This window comes from Dermacentor andersoni, chromosome 9 (assembly GCF_023375885.2).
Source record: "Dermacentor andersoni chromosome 9, qqDerAnde1_hic_scaffold, whole genome shotgun sequence".
Taxonomy (NCBI): Eukaryota; Metazoa; Arthropoda; class Arachnida; order Ixodida; family Ixodidae; genus Dermacentor; species Dermacentor andersoni.
The window spans coordinates 139571719-139584700 of record NC_092822.1 but is presented as its reverse complement, the minus strand read 5'-3'; the positions used below and the strand labels follow the sequence as shown (position 1 = coordinate 139584700).

The 12982-nt window shown below is 41.0% G+C and overlaps 1 long non-coding RNA gene across 1 annotated transcript in view; it reads right to left on the bottom strand.

Annotated features, from left to right (window-relative positions):
* LOC140213138 (uncharacterized) overlaps positions 1–12698 on the bottom strand; it is a 74168-nt gene extending 61470 nt beyond the window's left edge. Inside the window, exon 1 of the long non-coding RNA XR_011890110.1 lies at positions 12617–12698. This is a non-coding gene — a long non-coding RNA (uncharacterized lncRNA). The remainder of the gene's footprint in view (positions 1–12616) is intronic.
* Positions 12699–12982: the final 284 nt, after the last annotated feature.

Here is a 12982-nt window from a genome sequence, read left to right as displayed (position 1 = left end):
CATTCTATCTAGTGCTCTGTTTGGCTTTCGTAAAGGTAGGTCAACAGAAACTGCTTTGCTCACACTCAAGGAGCATGTATTAAAAAACATAGAAGGAAATCTCTTCACATTGACACTATTCATTGATTTCAGTAAGGCATTCGATTGTATAAATCATAAAATTTTGCAATGGAAATTATCACAGAATGGCATTAGAGGTACTCCTTTAGCATTATTTGAGTCTTACCTTACTAATCGAAAACAATCAGAATGCATAAAACACGACAAGTCAAGTTTTGTTCCTTTACTAAATGGTGTGCCACAAGGGAGCGTACTAGGTCCTATGCTTTTTAACCTTTACATTAATGACATTGCTAATATTGATACAACTGTAAAATTTATCGTGTATGCCGATGACACTAATCTTCTCATTTCTGGTCCGAATCCACAAGAATTAATGGAAAAATGTAACTATCTACTCAATAAGCTATCTGAATGGTCAGTTGCTAATTGCCTAAAAATAAACCCTACGACAACTAAAGTAATGTTATTTCGCGCAAAAAATAAAGTTATTACTAGTAATCAAACCTTAGTGTGTGCGGGTAAATAACTGCAAATTGTGGATGAACATAAAATATTAGGCGTCACTTTTTCCTCGCACCGTACTTGGGATAAACATATTGTAAATATCTGCACAAAAATGTTTGCTATCACAAGCGTTCTGTCTCGATGTCGGCGTCTTCTTCCAACCAAAGCAAAACTGAACATTTATTATGCCTTATTTTTTCCCATTTAAATTACTGTAGCTTAGTGTGGGCGACTATAGGAAAGACAAACATTATCAAAATGCTTTCATTGCAAAAGAAAATGATTCGGCACATTGACAACATGGGTTATCTGGAGACAACGCGGCCAGCGTTCTTAAAGCATAAAATTATAAAAATATAATATTTCTACACGTCTCACCTTCTAAATTCATTTTATTTCTCAAATACTGCCTTCAAAAATTTCCTAGTGTCTACTGCATCTTTGGCACCAAAATTCAATTCTTCCAATACAAGAAATAGTGATACATGGTATGTCCCGTGCTTTCGTAATAAATATAACCTACAGTCATTAAAACATAATCTACCACATATTTTAAATAAATATAAAGGTACATATACCTCTTCATCGGAGGAACTGCGAATACATTTTGTAAACATGTGATCAGTGATTGTTTATCGTTCTTTCACAGACAACTGTACGTATTACTAATTTTGTAACCCATACACATGTATTTCTATCTTCTGGTGTATCGAATGTTTTTTTCATTTTTTAGTCTGTATTATCTACTCTCTATATCAGAGCGACTTGTATTAGTTTTGTTAGTAACCCTTACACACATACTTCCATTTTTCTGATGTATCAATTGTCTTTTCTCTTAGTCTTTATATTATTTTCGGTCTTGTTATTGTGCATTTATGTAATTAACTTATTCTGAGTGTCTAACAATGTTACAATTTTGATGCAACCACCATGTATGCCTTGTAATGGACCATCGGCCTAGTCAAGCTGTTTTCCAACAGCTTTTAGCCTTTGGTATCCACCAGAACACTTGTAATTCTGGAAATAAATTGAATTGAACTTGCGTCTTATGTACCCTAATGATCTTGAAGCGTTCGCGCATATGTGTGCAATGTGCGTTGACCACAATAGACTTGAAGTTAGGTGAACACGAAGATATTTATATTGAGTATCATGCAAAATACTGATGTTATGCATGTGATATGGAAACGTAGCTTTGGTATGCTTGCGGCGAAAAGAGATCATTTTACATTTAGAAACGTTAAGCTTCATTAGCCCAAGTCTTACACCAAATAGAAATAAGTTCAAGATCTTTTTGGAGGATTGCATGATCATCGGCACATTTGATGGAACGATAAAGAATGCAGCCGCGTGAGACGAAATGTTATTGGATAAGTCATTAATGTATATTAGAAATAGTAATGGCCCAAGAACGCTGCCTTTTATTACACTTGAAGTAACGTGTGTAAGACGAGAGGAAAAATTGTTAACTGTTGTGAATTGCTGACGATTAGAAAGAAAATTGGGGGACCATGTTAATGTGGGAGAGTCTAATTCAAGAGCAGATAATTTCAAAATCAAACAGCAATGTGCTACGAGGTCAAACGCTTTTGAGAAATCTAGAAAAGCACAATCAGTTTGGAGATCCTCTTCGATGTTAGCATGCAAATCAGTTGTTGATTCTAGTAATTGCGTTTCACAAGAGAAGTCCCTTCGAAAGCCGTGCTGGTCAGGAAAAAAATTCGTTGGCTTCCAGGCATTTGATGCAATTACATGTTCTAGCATTTTACAGCATATAGATGTTAATAATATTGGCGGTAGTTTTCCGGCGCGTGTTTATTACCCGACTTAAATATGGGTATGACCTTTACTATCTTTCGATCTCAAGGCAGCTGTTCAGTCTCTAAAGATTGCCTGAAGATGTGAGACAGAATTTTACTAGATGCTGTGACGGTGTTTTTCAGAATTTCAGGATTAATGTCCTCCACGCCACAGGATATGGTTAGCTTGAGGTTATTTATCAGGCATGCGACACCTTCAACTGTTATTTCTACTGGGGACATGCATTGGTAGTTCAGCTCCGATGCATCTGACAGATCAGCCTGATCTTCTGTGGTGAATACCTACTGGTACCTATCATTCGTAAGTGTAGGATGTTGGACACTATAAGTTGCTCTCTCACTGATCTTCATTTTGCATAGGCCACGGTTCGACTAATTACCTGAACCGTTTTCAGCTGCACTGCGAGACTATGGAAAAAGGTGCCTCGCCTCTTGTCATTCTTGAGCATGTTCATGGCCACAGTGCGTTGCCCTTGAACAGTCAACTGCTCTCACTATAAAACGTGCCTATTGGCTGTCATGAGTATATCCTGAACACAAGTTTTCCACAATTATGTCAACATTAGTTTGTGTTCGAAGCCAGCCAATGAGGACGAACTGCTTGCAAAGTCTGCAAGTGACTCGTCGGCAGCGTGTTTCCTCCCTATATTATGTTGGCCCCATTGTTTTGCCAGTGTGCTGAATTTTTCCTTTTTGACACAAATTTAGTACCCATTGAGACAGATAAGATATTGTAAAACCATCAATTTTATGGCCATACACATGGTCACTTCTTTATTTTATCATATTGTGGAAATGACACCCATGTTTAGCTTAGATTAGCAATGTCAGCACCGAGTTGAGTTGCTGCATGTGAGAAAAAAATCACTGCGTAGTTAATAGAAATTAGACTGCTACGAAATAATTATTTCTTTTTTGTCTTGTTGTATAAGTTTTGCTGTTCATTTGATGGACACAGTAACACGTAAACACAGATGTATGTGTACTATGCATTTACGTGCACGTGCGCGTGAATAAAACAGCACAACTCCTCATATCAAGGCATGTTGCTAAAACTATACCCCGACAAAGATGCTGTATATGGGATTAATCTGATCTTATTTAAATTTTATTACATGGTGTAGTTACATTTCATACCTGTATGTAAACGAACTTATGGACTGTATCCGCTGCATGCGAGAATGCATATTTTAGACCAATGCAGTACCTGAGGCAGCGGCTATTTATTCAGCTTTTGCCATCGATTATTAGAGGGGTCTTGTTGATTATGCCATCCAAACAACTCGTATACAGGTTTTTGTTTAGTATATCAGCAGTGAAATACACCATGCAGCTTCGCTTCTTTGTCTACTAGTGAGATTAATTCCATTGCTCATCGTTCTGTCATGTGTTGTTTCTTCACTCATATATGGTGTCTGTATTTGGCGGGATGAGTTCTAGGCTCATTTTCACTTGGGCCTTTTGATGAAGTGAAATTTGCCTCTTCAACAGTCAGTTTAGTGGAAAGCCACCACTGAACCAAAAGCTCACAAGACCAATTCCTGCATGCTTTTCGCCAATCAGGTAGTGTGCGGAAACTATGTGTGATACATAACTTCAGCTACACCAATAATCACACAGCTGAACCTGCTGCATTTAGTTAAGTCATTGAATAGGCAGAGGAAGATGTTGCACGTGTGCAACAGTTACTCGTCCCTTGAAATATGAATGACCCAAACCTTCATGGTTATATTGCGCTCAGTTTTACAAACACGATATTAAGGAAGGACAGGACGTGGACGGATGTAGCGCAAACTACCAACTGTTTAATACTGGTAAAGAACGCGCTTATATACAAGGAGAAATTGCGGGAAAGTATACATTGGGCAAACTGGACGTTGTCTAAATGATAGGTTACGGGAGCACAAATACACGTGTCAGCTTCTGACAGCACCTAGCAACTTGGCTGCACATTGCAAACAATGCAAATGCGCCCCACTAATAGAAAGCACCACAGTCATTGGAACATCAAAAACAAAAACGGAGCGAGAAATATGGGAGGCGCTTGCGATAGCTAAAGAAAAAGAGATGTGCGTAAGCACTCCGTCCATCGCGCTTATCAAAGCTGAGGTCGAGTTTGCCAGGGCGAACGGGTGCATGTGAACAATGTATGCCTGACCCGAACTATGATCACACGTCGTCACCTTGTCATATCTTATATGTAACCCTTCCCCCCCCCCCCCCCTCGCTCCATATCTCCTTGTATATAAGCGCGTTCTTTACCAGTATTAAACAGTTGGTAGTTTGCGCTACATCCGTCCACGTCCTGTCCTTCCTTAATATCGTGTTTGTAAAACTGAGCGCAATATAACCATGAACGTTCACCAACTAGCCCCCTTCATTGCTTTACTAGACCCAAACCTTCGCGAGCATACCAGTCACAACCATCTGGTGGCACAAATGAGAACACTTGTGCCATCACAAGTGAAACGTAGAATTGTGCCGCCATCTCAGCTGGTTTGTCATGGACAGCACAGTTAACGCCAGCAAACAAGGACAGAAGGGAGACGACACCACAATGCGCTATGTGGTGTATAGCGCATTGTGGTGTCGTCTCCCTTCTGTCCTTGTTTGCTGGCGCTGAATATGCTTTACAAGTCAGTTTACCAACACGCCCAACAAATTGCAATGCCCGTTTGTCATGATTACCTTGCTTGCAAGTTTCTTGTTTATATTGAATAGGCTTTCTATTCTATGAATTGACATCTTTCACAACTTTTGCTGCACTAATAAAGGCACAGCACAGATACCAGTGCGGAAGCAGGTATATACAAGTAGAGCAAAGAACTTATGGGTAAGTTCAAAAATATAGAGGTAAAACTACGTCGAACAAACTATTTTCACATTAGAAGATATGCCACCGCAAAAGAATGCACATTCAGGACATACAATAAGTGCAATGTGTGGAAGATTGGGACCTGTGATGCCGAAAACCTGTTTGCCTTTTGAATATCGACATAAAGAAAAATTACTGTCTGTACTTCTGTGTCGGAGGGCAGAATATTAAAGGAAGGCTGCAACACAGATTTTGGTATGTAGCAGTCCATTATGAATGTGCTACTCAAGCTGTGCCGAACATAGCTATCTGTGTGCAAAGCGTTGGACAAGGTACCTTATGTATGTCTAACACATTAAAAATCTTTTCCATTGAACGTTCTGAGCTCTAAATGTGAAATGCATGCTGTTTTAGCTACAAATAGCGCAGATATATATTTGACCTTAACCACAAAGAGCTGATGTGACAAAAAAATTTGTGCACCATAGGGTTTTGTTGCTTTTCATGGTGTCTCAATTTACTTAATACAGTTTTGAATTTACAGATTGCTTCAAATGTTCATAGCTAAAAACCTCAGAAAACTACTTGCATTGTGACTGCGAGGTCACAACGCGAGCATTTGTGTGGTATCCTTCCTGTCCATCGATTTGGCCTTGCACAATAAATGTAAAATGTCACAACTGCTAAGCTGAGCATCGACCCTTACATTTCAAATGCTTTTTTGAATGCTCGGCAGTTATGCGTATAAGCAGATTGTGACAGCAGATCTACACCACATCAATTTAAGTGCGATGTAAAGGATGTTTATGCATAGCCAAACTGTTTTAGTGCGCCTTCAGGATTACAGCATTGTATAGTCGAGGCGTAACAGTGAACGACGAGTAAACAAAGCGGCTGATGATACTAAGCTGACCCACATGTAGAAGTATTATATTATCTAACCCACACGCAAAGTTCCTTTCAGTGTACTGAATAACCAAAGCTTTGATTTGCCAAGTTATATTACTGCACACACACAGCGCTGAAACAAAGTCTGTATGATGGTGAGCAATGCACCAAGGAATGAAAGAATACTTGTGATGTGTAGATTTGAAAAGTAGATGTGAATGCATACCAAATTCACCAGTATGCGTGTTTTCTTCTGGAACAATTTTACATTTGGCACAGACGCTCAAAAGCGTGGCAGTTTGGGAGAGTTGGTTTGTCATGACTGTTTTGGGCTTGTAGCGCAGCTCAGGACGAGCAAAAAAGGAAGGAGGTAGGGGTAATCAAAGGGAACGGAAAAACAGCCTCTACCTCCTTCCTTTTTTGCTCGTCCGCAGCTGCGCTACAAGCCTAAAACAGAGGCTCAGCCACTATGGCCTCCTTACTGCGAATTTCTGTGCTGTTACAGTGCTAATGGGGGTATCATTCACTTGGCTGCCCGAATAGTGAGTAGATAATGGAGCACTACAATCTTTCAGTTTTACGCAGAACACCTTCTGCATTATTCACAAAACTGAACCTAAGGAACTATTCGCTGATTTGTTATGCAAATAAAAAATTTATTTATTAATTTATTTATATTTATTTATAGAATACTGCCAACTGCCCATGGGAATTTTTACAGGGGTGAGCAACAAGTCACATCAATTAACACTACTAAAACATTCAATAAATGAGGACATAATGATTGGAGACTATTCAAGAATAGTAGTAGTACATTCATACATAATAATACACACAACAAAACCAATGTACATCAACCAGCAGGAAAATAAAAAAACAAATGCAGGGTAGAAGGCATCATTCAAATACATAATCCACAGAACAAAAAGTGTAGGCAAGTGCGTTCCTAGCACAAACTGAATCGGGATGGATTGCATGACGAAAGCAATTTGGTTACTTATATTGACAATTTTTAGGCTCATGCAGCATGCTCAATTAAATCCATAAACTTTGCCAGTGTTGGCTGCTGTTTTGTGACTACATCCAGTGCATTCCATTCACGAATTGAGCGTGGGAAGAAAGAATAACGAAACGTATTATTAATAAACGTATATTCTACAAGTTCCCATGCGTGCCGTCTTCTGGTCGGTCTGGTATCCCGAAATTTAAAGTAAGAGTCAGGGTTTATACGGAAAGATCTATGCAATAGTTGGTATACAAATTTGAGCCGAAAAAGCGTTGCGCGACTTTCAAGGGTAGCTAGACCAGCACGCTGTAACAGAGTAGTAGGTGAATCAAGGCGTCCGTATCTGTTAAAGATAAAACGCACCGCTTTCCGCTGCACCCTTTCCAAAATGGTGATATCGTTCGCAGTGTGAGGGAACGAGACAATACTGGCGTATTCTAAGACTGGACGGACAAAAGTGACGTATGCAAGAAGCTTTGTTTCATGTGTAGAATAGGACAAGGCCCGTTTAATGGAGAACAGTTCGTTTAATGCTTTATTTGACACTTGACGCACGTGCTCTGTCCAGCTGAGATTAGACGACATTATGAGACCTGGATATTTATACTGGTTTACACTTCGAAGTGGCACATCGTTAAAGTGGTATGGAAAATCAAGCTTAGACGCTTTATTTGTATTGGACATGAATACGGTTTTATCAATGTTTATTGTCATTTGCCAGTCTATGCACCATTGAGCTATCTTATTCAAGGCATTATTTAATTTCACCTGGTCATCGCGGTGTCGTACTTCATTATAGAGCATGCAGTCATCAGCAAAGAGCCTGAGTTTCACTTCAGCATAGTTAGCTATGTCATTTATAAATATTAAAAACAAAACTGGAGCTAATACAGATCCCTGGGGAACGCCTGATAACACTGGAGCAAGGTCGGAGGAGTGAGAGCCGTACTGTACAAATTGGTAGCGGCCAGTTAAGTAATTAGTAATCCATTGGTAAATTGGGCCATCATCTAATATGTAATTAAGTTTAAGGAGTAGTTCAGTGTGCGAGACGCGGTCAAACGCCTTCGAGGAGTCGAGAAAAATGACGTCAGTTTGAATGCGCTCGTTAATGCCGAGGGCCAGGTGATGCAGTGTTTCGACAAGCTGTGTAACAGCGGATAATCCAGATCTAAAGCCATGCTGATTCATGTGCAGGATATTGTTCAACTCAATAAAACTTATGAGATATTTTAATACAATGTGCTCTAGAATTTTGCTGCAAGTGATAGAAATAGGCCGGTAATTAGAAGGAGACGCTGCATTACCCGATTTGAGTACGGGAGTAATTTTTGCGATTTTCCATTCACCCGAAAGGCAACAGTCTTTCAAAGATTTGGAATATATGAGATAAAGATATCTGCTGACTGGCTCCGCGTACCGTTTCAAAAAGCTGTAGGGAATGGCGTCTGGACCGCTACTTTTCTTTTCATTGATGCCTAATAGGAGTGAAAGAATACCTGCCTCCGATAAAGTAGGCGTGCCTAGCAATCGATTATCCCGAATGTAAAACGAAGGATTAATTTTCGCAGTACCATTATCAGTTGTGAATACAGAACAAAAATAGTCGTTAAAATCATGAGCTCTAGCCTGATCAAGCGCATCTGGTGAAGCTGGATTAGTCCGCTTTGCATTCATATACTGCAAGAATTTGTGAGGCGCGTTCTTAATAAACTCGTGCAATGTAGAGCCACAGAATTTCTGTTTAGCATTACGTACTTGTTCCTTAAGTAATCTAGTAAGGGAATTTACTTGAGAACGGTAGCCTGCAACATTCCGTTGCTTGCTAGTTTTTCGTAACCTCTTGATTTTACGTTTAGTATGAATTATTTCACGCGTGATCCACGGATTGCGTTTGCGAGTTTATTTGTACACAGTTGGGACGAAATTACGCATACAGTGCATGACATGAAACTTGAATTCTAACCAAACCGCATCGATACTATAACGTTCATCGGTACAAAAATCATGAAATTCCGGGTACTCGTGTGCAAGGTACGTCATTATAGCGTCATCATTGGCTTTGTTAAAGGCGGGTATTTGCTTTAATTGGCCACGTAATGTAGGTGGGCTAGTGAATGGCAATGAGCATAAGACCATTTTGTGGCCGGATAGTTCATCAAGTATGTCTACTCGCGACTCATTTAAAGGTAGACTGTTACTGACAAATACAAGGTCCAAGATGGAGGATGACGTTCCCTGTGCACGAGTTGGAACGGCAACAAGCTGATCAAGGTTAATGCCAAGCATAATGTCCAGTAGTATGCTTTGAGCTTTTGTTTCAGGGACAAGGGAACACCACTCAATCTCGGAAAGGTTAAAATCACCAGCAAGTACAATCGAGCCCCCGTGCACGTGCGATTGCATATAGTCAAGTAAAGATTCAAGGCACCCACTTTCAGCATTCGGGGGCCTGTAGAACACGCCCACTTTAGCGATCGTGTCTTGAAGATGCACGTTGCACCACAGAGCTTCAGTATCTTTTACGTCGGGCATAGTAGAAAAGTGGATCCCTTCCTTAAAAAGAAGCGCGACACCCCCACCGCGTGATTCCCTGTCTTTGCGCACTATCGCATATCCTGGGGGTACAACATCCTTATCGGATATACCGGAATGCAGCCATGTTTCTGTGATACTGACGATATCAGGTGCATGTGCCAGGAGTATTGCTTCTAGCTGATCTACCTTATTAATGAGACTTCGAGCATTTATGTTGATTATTGTTGCTGACTTCGGCTTCTCGTGATACGTGGCTCGCTTGGTAGATCTTTTTTCATTGCCTTCTGCTTGGCGTTTTTTGTTACCGCCATCATTTTATTGCTGTTTTCGTCCCAAGAAAAGAGCCTTCCCTCTACTTTAACCTTATCATACACAAGGCGTACTTTTTCCTGTCGATCGCGATATTCTTTCGTGTGAGCCCACAGCTTCCTTCTAATTTCTCGAATAGGCTGGGAAAAATCCTCACCGATGGAAATTTTGGAGCCTTTCAATTTTGAGCAGTTTTTCATAATGTTGGTTTTATTTTGGTAATCAACAAGCTTCATAATGATAGGCCTGGATTTTTGCTCATCGCCCTGCTTTGGCCTACCAAGACAGCGAATGCGTTCGACTCCCGATATGGTTACGCCAAATACATCGTCAAAAATTTCCTTAACTACAGTTGCTGGAAATGGAAATGAATGTTTCCTCACTTTTTGTGCAGCCCTGTCTTCCGCCATTTGAGCCTTCCTTTTATTTTCATGGGCATGTTAAAGCAGCTACGAATTGAAGACAAACACAAAACCACTAACTACGTCAACCTTTTCAGACCATGAGAGGTCACTGAACTCACTACTAAGCTAAGTCACTTGATAATTTCGGTTTGCTTTCAAACAAAATAAAGGTACTGACCAGCTGCTTATGTTATGCTATGCATTTTTTATTTTCCTAGAATATGGCTGTGCATCAGCTAGCTATGTTGTTACTACATAAATAGACATACAACAAATAGCCCATGCCCAACTAACTCAAATAACGTGAGTAGAGCATACAATAGTTCATGTATCATGTGCATCCTGTGTGATGTTATTTTTTAGATGTAGAGCAACCAAAATAGAACACGCATGTATGATGCTGACAGTATCGAACAGTCTCAAGTCGATCATCCTTGTTTGCTGTCATGGATGAGAGAGGGAGCATGCCCGTAATGGTACCGCTTAACTTTGTGCACTTTGGTAATGTTTGGTACATTGTTGAAATGCTAAATTAGGTATGTCTATGTAGTAAGGTGGCAACAGATTGGCCACCCAGTCTGAAAAGAAAGAATGCAATTGTTTGATTTCACTCAAAATAAGTTCTGCTGTCAGCAATATAAACATACTCCCCTTGGAAACATCTCATGAGTATATATGTGCATAAGTTCACCGCTATACATACATATTGCTTTTATGCCAGTCATAATGAATTGTACACTCACTGCTTAACCTTCGATTCCTTGTTGCATGAAGTTAACCACTTATGCACAACCCTTTTGCACGCAGTGAGAACTTCATTCATCGCTGAGCACTTCATTTACCGTTATATTTTGTTTGGAAAGTTTACAAGCAGCAAGTAATAAATTTCCTTTATACATGTTTGATACCTCATCTTTGGTGGCATTATATATCTAAAAAATTCTAGAGCATTTCATGCATCCAAGTGCTTTAAGCACTCTCTTAAAATTGGCAGAGTGGAAAAAAAGCATGAGCAAGCAAATGCAAGCATATCAGCAAGCTGTACTCGGAGCCTCATACATTTACGTGTGCTCAGAGGTAAAGAGGCGTCTTTTGGCGACCTACGCAGCTGTATTTCACAACAGATGTGCTTGTGTTCAATATTCTTGCAAGCTCTCACTAGCACTACAGAAACTGGGTCATCGCGCCGAACACACCGATGTCGGACGAATCGCTACCAGCGACACTATCACTTTAGCGTGACGTAGAACGCAACACGTTGGATAATTCGAGAGGTTTTGCTCAACCAGCCAAGGCAAGACGTACTGAAAGTAATCGTTCGAGAATACGTCGCATGTTGCGACATGATGCAATTGAAATACATCTGTAAAAGGTGGCGCAGATACGATGACTGTGCAGTGTTTCGAAGAAGGATGACGGTGCCACTGCAACACATGCGGCTGCAGAACAGAATGTGGCAGTTTAGAGTCGCATTTTCACCGTGACGCGGAAACTTGAATCATATCTGCAAAAATATGCCAGTTTCGTCTGCTGCAGCGCCTCCTCTACGTAAAAGAGACGATGTCAGCTGTCAAAGATAGTTGCCAACCTTGAGCACCTTTGCCCCGCCGAACGGTTGCCAGCTGTCAATAGGCCGCGTCGTACAATAGGTGTGCGCATGCGATCCGCTCGTTGGGACTGAGCGTGCACCGAGTTTTGCGACACCAGCCGCCTTTTGGGTGTCGGCACGCGGGCCGGCGAGGGCGGAACGGACGGGCGGAATGTTTGGCCCCTTACGCGCGACGCAAGACGACGGGTCAGCTCTCCTCCTTCGCGTGCGCTAGATTGAGCCGCCATCGTCGGCCCCCCTCGCGTCCACACAGACAGCAACGGTGTTATCACCCTTGACCTGTGTACGGAACGTCACGTTGACGCCCAGTCCAAAAACACTCCTGGAGTTTTCATATAATGGTTATCGCAATAAATGTGGCGCAAGCAACGTGCTCGTGTTTTTCATTGCTTAGGTCTTGAAAGGGAGGTCATCATATTCGTAATCATCGCCAGCCTTTGCAAAAGGAACTACGCGATTAAGGCATGGCCCATGGCCCAGAGGAATGCAATTACCCAAGCGTGCAAGAAGCAGTGCAATCTTTATTTTAAATTAGAGTATGAATTCTCCGCAAGACAAACCTGTGAAAAATGGCTTGATGCAAGTAAAAACGGAAGGTTACCGTTGGATTGAAGCACACAGCCTAACCGTGGAACTTTGTAGCCGTAAGCAACTACGTACCTTTTTGAACACAGGAGTCTGTTCCAGCGGCACAATCGTCTGAAGCTTCTTCAGCAGTGCAGAGCGTGGCCACACGACCAAGTGATAGGTTTGTCTGTTGAAACAACATTTATTGAGGCAGCAGTTCTGCAACCAAAATATCGAAGGCTACTACCAAAGCTACAACATTCTTATTCATTTATATATTTTAGATGGAAATAGGCAGCGAGTGTTGCAGAGTTGTGCTCGAGAAAAACAGATGGCCATCTTTTGATGAAACACATCTCTCAGACCGCTGTAAATTATAACAAGCTGGTTGCTGCAATGAGAATGAAGAAATAAGGGAAATTCTTGCTTCATTTTCCGTCGCCATCTGCCAAGAGATGT